The following is a 7,822-nucleotide window of genomic DNA, read 5'->3' as shown; positions in this document are numbered from 1 at the left end:
CAATAAAAAGTCATTAAACTTACAAATATTAGCAAGAATACTTTCGATCTAATGCTTGTGCACTTAACTCACCTGTAATAACAGAAAATAATCAAATACAATGGCTGCGCCGTGCTGACTGCTGAACGTAGCTCGCGCTCGAACTGAGCTGCTTCTAACATACAAACGATCTAAAAGTATAATCTAAACCAATAAAAATAGTCATTAAACTTAGAAATATTAGCAAGAACACTTTCGATCTAATGCTTGTGCACTTAACTCACCTGTAATAACAGAAAATAATAATCAAATATAATGGCTACACCATGCTGACTGCTGAACGTAGCTCGCGCTCGAACTGAGCTGCTTCTACGGTTCGCAGTCAGCCTCTCTGTCTCCCATGCGCCATTACTGCCCCCCTCTGGCGTAAAAGGGTATAGCACCACAGGTTACTGTTAACGCAAGCCAGTGTGAGGGAGTACCACAGCAAATGAGTACAGCAAAAACAATGAAAACACAAAAAACAACAAAATAATTAACTAAACCGTTGTTGGGGGGGGGGGGGGGGTGCCTTTCTATAATCAAATACTCCTGGGTGCCACATATACTTGAGGTGAAATCAATCATTTTGGAAACACGGTGTCGTATGAAGCATAATCACCCCAGTGATCACCGTTTTGGTGCACTACCAAAGCAAAGCAACCTTTCCATTTGTTCTGATCCCACCCGCCGTCCACATTTGACTGGCATAAACTGACGCCGCAGCGTTGGTCGGCAGGACTAATTACGTAGTTACTATGTTTTACACAGCACGTCGTTTTAAATAGTGTAAATTATAATGTGTATTTTTGATAAAGAGATTTTTGATGAGAATCAGCACCTCAAAATCCGAGACCATGGTTCTCAGCCGGAAAAGGGTAGAATACTCTCTCCGGGTTGGGGATGGGGTCCTCCCCCAAGTGGAGGAGTTTAAGTATCTCGGATCTTGTTCACGAGTGGGGGAACGATGGAGCGGGAGATCGACAGGCGGATCGGTGCGGCGTCAGCAGTCATGCGGGCGCTGTATCGGTCTGTCATGGTGAAGAGAGAGCTGAGCCAAAAGGCGAAGCTTTCGATTTACCAGGCGATCTACGTTCCTACCCTCACCTATGGTCATGAGCTATGGGTAGTGACCGAAAGAATGAGATTGCGGGTGCAAGCGGCAGAAATGAGTTTCCTCCGCAGGGTGGCTGGGTTCTCCTTTAGAGATAGGGTGAGGAGCTCAGTCATTCGGGAGGGACTCAGAGTAGAGCCGCTGCTCCTCTGAATTGAGAAGAGCCAGATGAGGTGGCTCGGGCATCTGATTAGGATGCCTCCTGGACGCCTCCCTGGGGAGGTGTTCCGGGCATGTCCTACTCGGAGGAGACCCTGGGTAGGACCCAGGACACGCTGGAGAGACTATGTCTCTCGGCTGGCCTGGGAACGCCTCGGGATCCCCCCAGAGGAGCTGGATGAAGTAGCCGGGGAGAGGGAAGTCTGGGCCTCCCTGCTGAGACTGATGCCCCCGCGACCCGGCCCCGGATTAAGCAAAAGATGATGGATGGATGGATGGATGGATTTTTGATAAATGTTGAAACCGTGTAATGTAAGCTTAAATGTCATGTAAATTACAAGAGCAACTTCCATTTTAAAAAAGCTGTCATCTCCTTTAAAATGACTCACGAGTTATGCAGAGTTGATAGCCACCTACCAGCCAGTCATAAAATAGCATTTGTTGTTTAATATTTGTTTGTATTTTATGTTTTAAATACAAATGTGTATTATATGTGTTCTGCTTTCTTTAATAAACCCCCTTTTGTCTTGGAGCCGCTAGTGGATTGTCACCTTTTTTCCCGCCTGAGCCATGCCACGCCTTAACACTTTGCTTACTGTCCATGCAAAGTAATGCAGAACATGCATGTAATGCAGAAAACATATGGGTGCAAGTAAAACATAAAAGCAGCTTTGCTTCCTTGCTTTTTCTTTCTTTGTTTTCAACTATGAGGCATCCAACTACACAAAAGCCAAATGAAAATTGCGAGAGGGAACGGGGATACGCATATGAGAAGGACTAGATACAGCACGAAGGAGGCTGAATTGCCACATGGAATCTGGTCTCTCCCATACAGTACAGTATTCCGCGTGAGAGAGAGACCATTCCACAAAGATAGAACAATCTATGCAAGAGAAGCCGAACTTTAAGAAGGATGAACACAAAAATATTGCAGATGATTTGATCCGCAAACTCAATCCAGAAAGCCTGGGTCTGTAAATCAAGGTCAGACCTTCTCAGGGGTAACAGTGCTGCTCTTTGATGTTTGGATGACAATTATTTTCTCTCTGATGGTAGTTATCATCGGCAATCACTCGGACTCGAGTATGATGGTCCACCTGAGGATTCCTCATTGTGGATGTTTACATGGCTGAAGAGGCCAATTCTCGAACCACAAACCTTGTCACAATGTGGACATGGATATGAGGTGCTGGGGGTAGGGTGTGGGGCAGCCTGTTTGACAGTGACTCTCTCCTTTCTTTGCTGCACCTTGATTTTGGCAACCTGTCAGATCTCAAGACATTCACCATCAATTGTTATTGTTGGTGGGCATGTAGAATGGTCTTATGGGGGCTGATGGAGAACCTTTGTCATTTTTATGTTCATAGTCAGGCCGAGAAGTCTGTAGGCCCTGGCGAAAGCATTCAATGTGCACTGGAGATCTTCCTCTGTATGGGCTACAATAGCATTTCCATTTGCATATTGTAGCTCCATGATGGATGCAATCTGTCCTGACTATCAAATACCTACCCAAGACTACATTAACACAGCCATACATACCAGATGCTACTTTTGGCTAGCATTTTTAATGACATTTAAAAAAGCTGCATTTGCGTTTAAAACTGGGCTGTAAAAAGACGTCTACATGAAATCAGCTGATCCACCAGCAAGGGCTCATAAATAACGCTAACAAGCTTACTAGCACCCAACAACGAATGCTAGTGCTGCTTGTATAACAAACATTGCATATGCTTGTCAAGCTGGTAACTACGGAGCCTCTTAAAAGCCAGGGTTGGAAAATATATATATATTTTTTTACCTTTCTTCTGTCCGGCAGCTTTAGCAAGCAGAATCATGGTCTGAATGCACTGCTGTGCCAAACATGTTTGCTTTACCATGTGGGGCTCTATAAACTCTGTATAGCCCCTCATGTTGATCGATATCTTTTTATTTTATTTATTTATTTCATTTTTAACACATGTAAAATATTGCAGTGGGTGAGCTGGCCGAAGAGGAGGGACAGATTAGGAGGGAGAAAAAAGAAGGAAAAAGAAAAAAAAACAGAAAAAAAGAAAAATAAGTAAGTGAGTAAGTGAAGAGTAAGTGAGAAACATGTCAAGAGTGGATAAATTCAGAAATTTGAATTTATCCAGAAATGACAGCTGCAGCCCCACTCCAACTGTGGGGAGGAGGGAGGTTCCAGACGCAGCCCCCGCAGCCAAAAGGGCATGAGCCCCAGAGAACCAGAGGTAGGTTCCCATATGCGAGGGCGCGGCCGCTCCCGTATGAGCCAAGGCCAGAGCCCCTAGGACCCCAGGCGGCCGGGGGCCGACCAGCCCCCAGTAGAGAGACCCACCCATGGCGGAGAGGCCCGAGCCCCCCCCGGGCCACCACCCCAAAGAAAGGGGCCAGCAACCATGCCCAGGAGACCAACCGCAACCAGAACGGAGCATCAAGCCCCGGACCCAGGCCCCCACCATCCACACAGACACCCCGCAAACACACCTCTCAGCCATGCACATAGACCATACACACATTCCCACAACATACACAGACACCGATACACAGAGACAGAAAGACATAGGCCCATTCACTCCGGACTGCCCTCCGACGTGCGGGAGAACGGATGCAACACCCGGCACCAGCTGCGACCCCAAGGCGCCGCCAGATGAGCGACCACCCAAGCGCTCACCCCCCCACCCCCGGCAGGAAGCAGGGGTGTAGGAAGACGCGCCCACTCTCCTTCCCCATGCACCTGTACCAGAGAGGTAGAGTGTTGGATGCGTGTGACTGTATGTAGTGCAGGGGTGAGTATGACTGTTGGGAAACTAAGATGAATTTAAAATTGATGGGGGAAGCGTAGAGGAGCGCTGCTTGTGAACAGCTCTCCTCCACATCTCCCCCCCATCAAACCCTCAATGTATATGGTGTGAGTAAAATTGAGGGGCGGCAGCAGCACTGAGGTGAGTGATACCACCAGCCAGGTGAGTGATGCCCCCACCCCCAAGGCCCTGTGTGTATACTGGTATGTGATGACTAAAGTGCAATTAAAACAGGGGGAGGCAGAAGGCCGTGCAGCACAGTGGGTAAGGCCACATAAATGGCCCTCCCCACTGTAATATGCATAGCATACGCCCACCCCAACATCCTACATGTGTGAGTGGCATGTTGTTGAATGAGGGGGGAGAGAGGCTGGGATTCATAACGCCAGGTGGCAGATTATTCACCCCCAAAACTGCACAGGCTGGATGCCCTGACATAGACTGACCCCCCCGCCCGCCGTCACCCCGGGGGGAGACCCACCAAGGAAATGGCCAGACCCCGGGCGCCAGAGCCCTGGACCCCATACCCAGGCCCGCACCGAAGAGACCAACTGCCCATCTCAGGGCCAGCCACTGCCACCACCAGCACTCCAGACCCCACGCCCCATGACTACCAGGCAGCAACCACCCGAGCCAGGGCAGACACGCAGACATCACAAGACGGCAGCCACAGCCCCCCAGCCCCAAGAAGCCACCAGACGCACATAGCTCGAGGGCCCAACCCCGACACCCACCAGGATCCCGAGGAGATGAGACCACAGCCGATAACCTCCCCTATATATTGGTCAGTGTGGACCGGAGAGAACCCAATTCACCTAATTGTTTTTTTCAAAAGGGAACAGATTTTTTCCTCATACTTATGTGATCTAAAAGTAAATTTCTATACTAAGTAATACATAAATTAATTTTTTATTTCCAGTTCATGAAGATAGTTTTCTTTGCAATGCCTAAGGCAGTAAGGATTATGTGTGCCTTATTTTCTTCCATATCTAATTCACTTGCATCTTCTAAAATGCACAGTGTGGGTGAGGTTGGGATATGACAATTAAACCATATTGATAGATCTTCACATATCCTCTAACAGAACGTCTGCACCAGTGTGCAGGACCTTATGTGCATGTAGTTCTCCATAAAGTTACCTGAGCAGTGGGTGCATAAGTTTGAGTGTATAAGACCCATTTGGAACATCCTTTGTCCTGTGTAATGTATTCTAAGGTTACCTGACTGCAACAGAGTAGCAGTTGTGTTTTGGAAATTACAATTCAGAGGCAAAACTGTTGATTTGCTCCAATTGACAGAGTAGTCTGATATAGATGGCAACTTATCTATAAGTGATATTGTCTTAAGAAGAGAGGCTGGTGAGTTCCTAAAAAAGAGTAATACGTCATCTGCATAAAGGCTTATCTTATGGTCTATTTTTTCTGTTTGAATTCCTTTAATATGTAAATTTTGTCTAACTGCCGCTGCTACTGGCTCAATGAAGATAACAAAAAGTGAGGGAGAGAGCGGGCAGCCCTGCCTGGTGCCCCTCTGCAAACGGAAGCTTTGAGATATTAGTTCATTTGTCCTAACATGTGCATTCGGAGAGCTGTATAGTGTTTTAGTCCAGCTTATGAAGGATGAACCAAATCCAAATTTATGTAGAACTGCAAATAGAAATTTCCAATTTACTTTGTCAAATGCTTTCTCTACATCTAGAGATATAACCATGGTTTCTAATTGGTTAATGAAGCAGTAGTCTATAACATTTAATAGTCTACGTGTATTATTGGCTGAGTGTCTACCCTTGATAAAACCTGTTTGGTCAGAATGTACAAGAAATGGAGTAACTTTCTCTAATCTTTTGGCAAGGACTTTGCAAATTATAAGGTCTACGTTTATGAGTGAGATTGAGCAGTAGCTCGATGTCTGCGTTGGGTCTTTACCAGGTTTCAGAAGCAGGCTAATATTGGCATGTTTGGAGACAGTGATAATTCTGAATTTGAATAACCATTCTGATAAAAACGGGTGCTAGCGTTGGCCAAAATACTTTGTATAATTCTGCTGGGAAACCATCAGCACCTGGGGCTTCATTGAATTCAGATATTGATAGAGAGTCTAAAACAGTAATCTGTTCAACATTTAGCTTTGGCAGATTTATATTGCTAAGAAATAGATATATTATTCTTTGTTGAGTATAAAGCTTCATAAAATTCTGTAAAAGATTTATTAATTTGTCGGGGATCATGAGTTATATTCCCCATTGAGTCTTTAATAGAACAAATTGTTGATTTTTCTTAATTTAGTTTTAAATGGTTAGCCAGGAATTTTCCAGATTTATTGCCTTGTTCGAAGTTCTCCAATGGTAATCTTTCTACCAGAAAATGTTTCTTATCACCATTTAGTTCATTAAATTCCAATTTTAGATTTCTCAAGTTGCTAATTATATAGTCTTGCAGTTAGGAAGCATAAGCTGTTTCTAATGGTTTAATTTTCTGTTCTAATTCTGCTAAATGTGCTTTTTCTTTTTTTTATGTCAGCAATGAGATATTATTTTTCCTCTCATTACTGCCTTTCCTCTTTCCCAGATAACACATGGTGAGAATTCTGCTAGATCATTTTTATCGAAATACGTTGCCCATTCATTTTTGAAATAATTGATAAAATCTTGTTCTTTAAGTAAAGATGTATTGAGTCTACAGTTCCTGCTCGATGGTGTGACTCTGTCCTTAACCAAAGAGATAGACACCGGTGAGTGATCACTGATAAGGATAGAGTGTATCTGAGTTTCTGTGATGTGTCTCATCATGGAGCTGCTATCCATCCATCCATCCATCCATTATCTTCCACTGAATCCGAGGTCGGGTCGCGGGGGCAGCAGTCTCAGCAGGGAAGCCCAGACTTCCCTCTTCCCGGCCACTTCATCTAGCTCCTCCAGGGGAATTCCGAGGCGTTCCCAGGCCAGCCGAGAGACATAGTCCCTCCAGCGTGTCCTGGGTCTTCCCCGGGGCCTTCTCCCAGTGGGACATGCCCGGAACACCTCACCAGGGAGGCGTCCAGGAGGCATCCTAATCAGATGCCCCAGCCACCTCATCTGGCTCCTCTCAATTCGGAGGAGCAGCGGCCCTACTCTGAGTCCCTCCCGAATGACTGAGCTCCTCACCCTATCTCTAAGGGGCTCGAAGGTCATGGTCCAATTAGGCCAACAGAACCACATCGTCTGCAAAAAGCAGAGACCTAATCCTGAGGTCACCAAACTGGACACCCTCGACGCTCTGGCTGCGCCTAGAAATTCTGTCCATAAAAGTTATGAACAGAATCGGTGACGAAGGGCAGCCCTGGTGGAGTCCAACTCTCACCGAGAATGAGTCCGAGTTACTGCCGACAATTCAGACCAAGGTCTGACATCAGGCAGACAAGAAACACAAAATATGTTTACCTGTTTAAGGAAATCTGCATACACACTGGCACTTTCTGGATAAAATTAGCCACCCCTGTTCTAGAAGAGTAGTGTGCGCAGAAATAGCGTAGCGAAATGACGTCATGATTTCAAATCAGCGTGCTACGGGGGAACACGGGCGTCCTGAATGTCCCGTAACAGCTGGACCACCGGAGTCAAACTATAGTACTCTAGAGTGAATAATAATAAATACATAAAAATCACAGCACTTTATAATAAAAAACGATACACTCAGTAATGTCCTACTACGTCCGCTTTTATACATCTCTTAATTAATGTGCATTATTTACT

The 7,822-nt window shown here is 45.7% G+C and overlaps 1 protein-coding gene across 7 annotated transcripts in view; it reads left to right on the top strand.

Annotated features, from left to right (window-relative positions):
* LOC125723787 (uncharacterized) overlaps positions 1–7,822 on the top strand; it is a 102,680-nt gene that overhangs the window by 49,623 nt on the left and 45,235 nt on the right. The gene's annotated exons all lie outside the window — the stretch shown is intronic.

This window comes from Brienomyrus brachyistius, unplaced genomic scaffold (assembly GCF_023856365.1).
Source record: "Brienomyrus brachyistius isolate T26 unplaced genomic scaffold, BBRACH_0.4 scaffold51, whole genome shotgun sequence".
Lineage (NCBI taxonomy): Eukaryota > Metazoa > Chordata > Actinopteri > Osteoglossiformes > Mormyridae > Brienomyrus > Brienomyrus brachyistius.
Note: the sequence above shows the minus strand (reverse complement) of the source record. Positions and strands in the feature narration are given on the sequence as shown.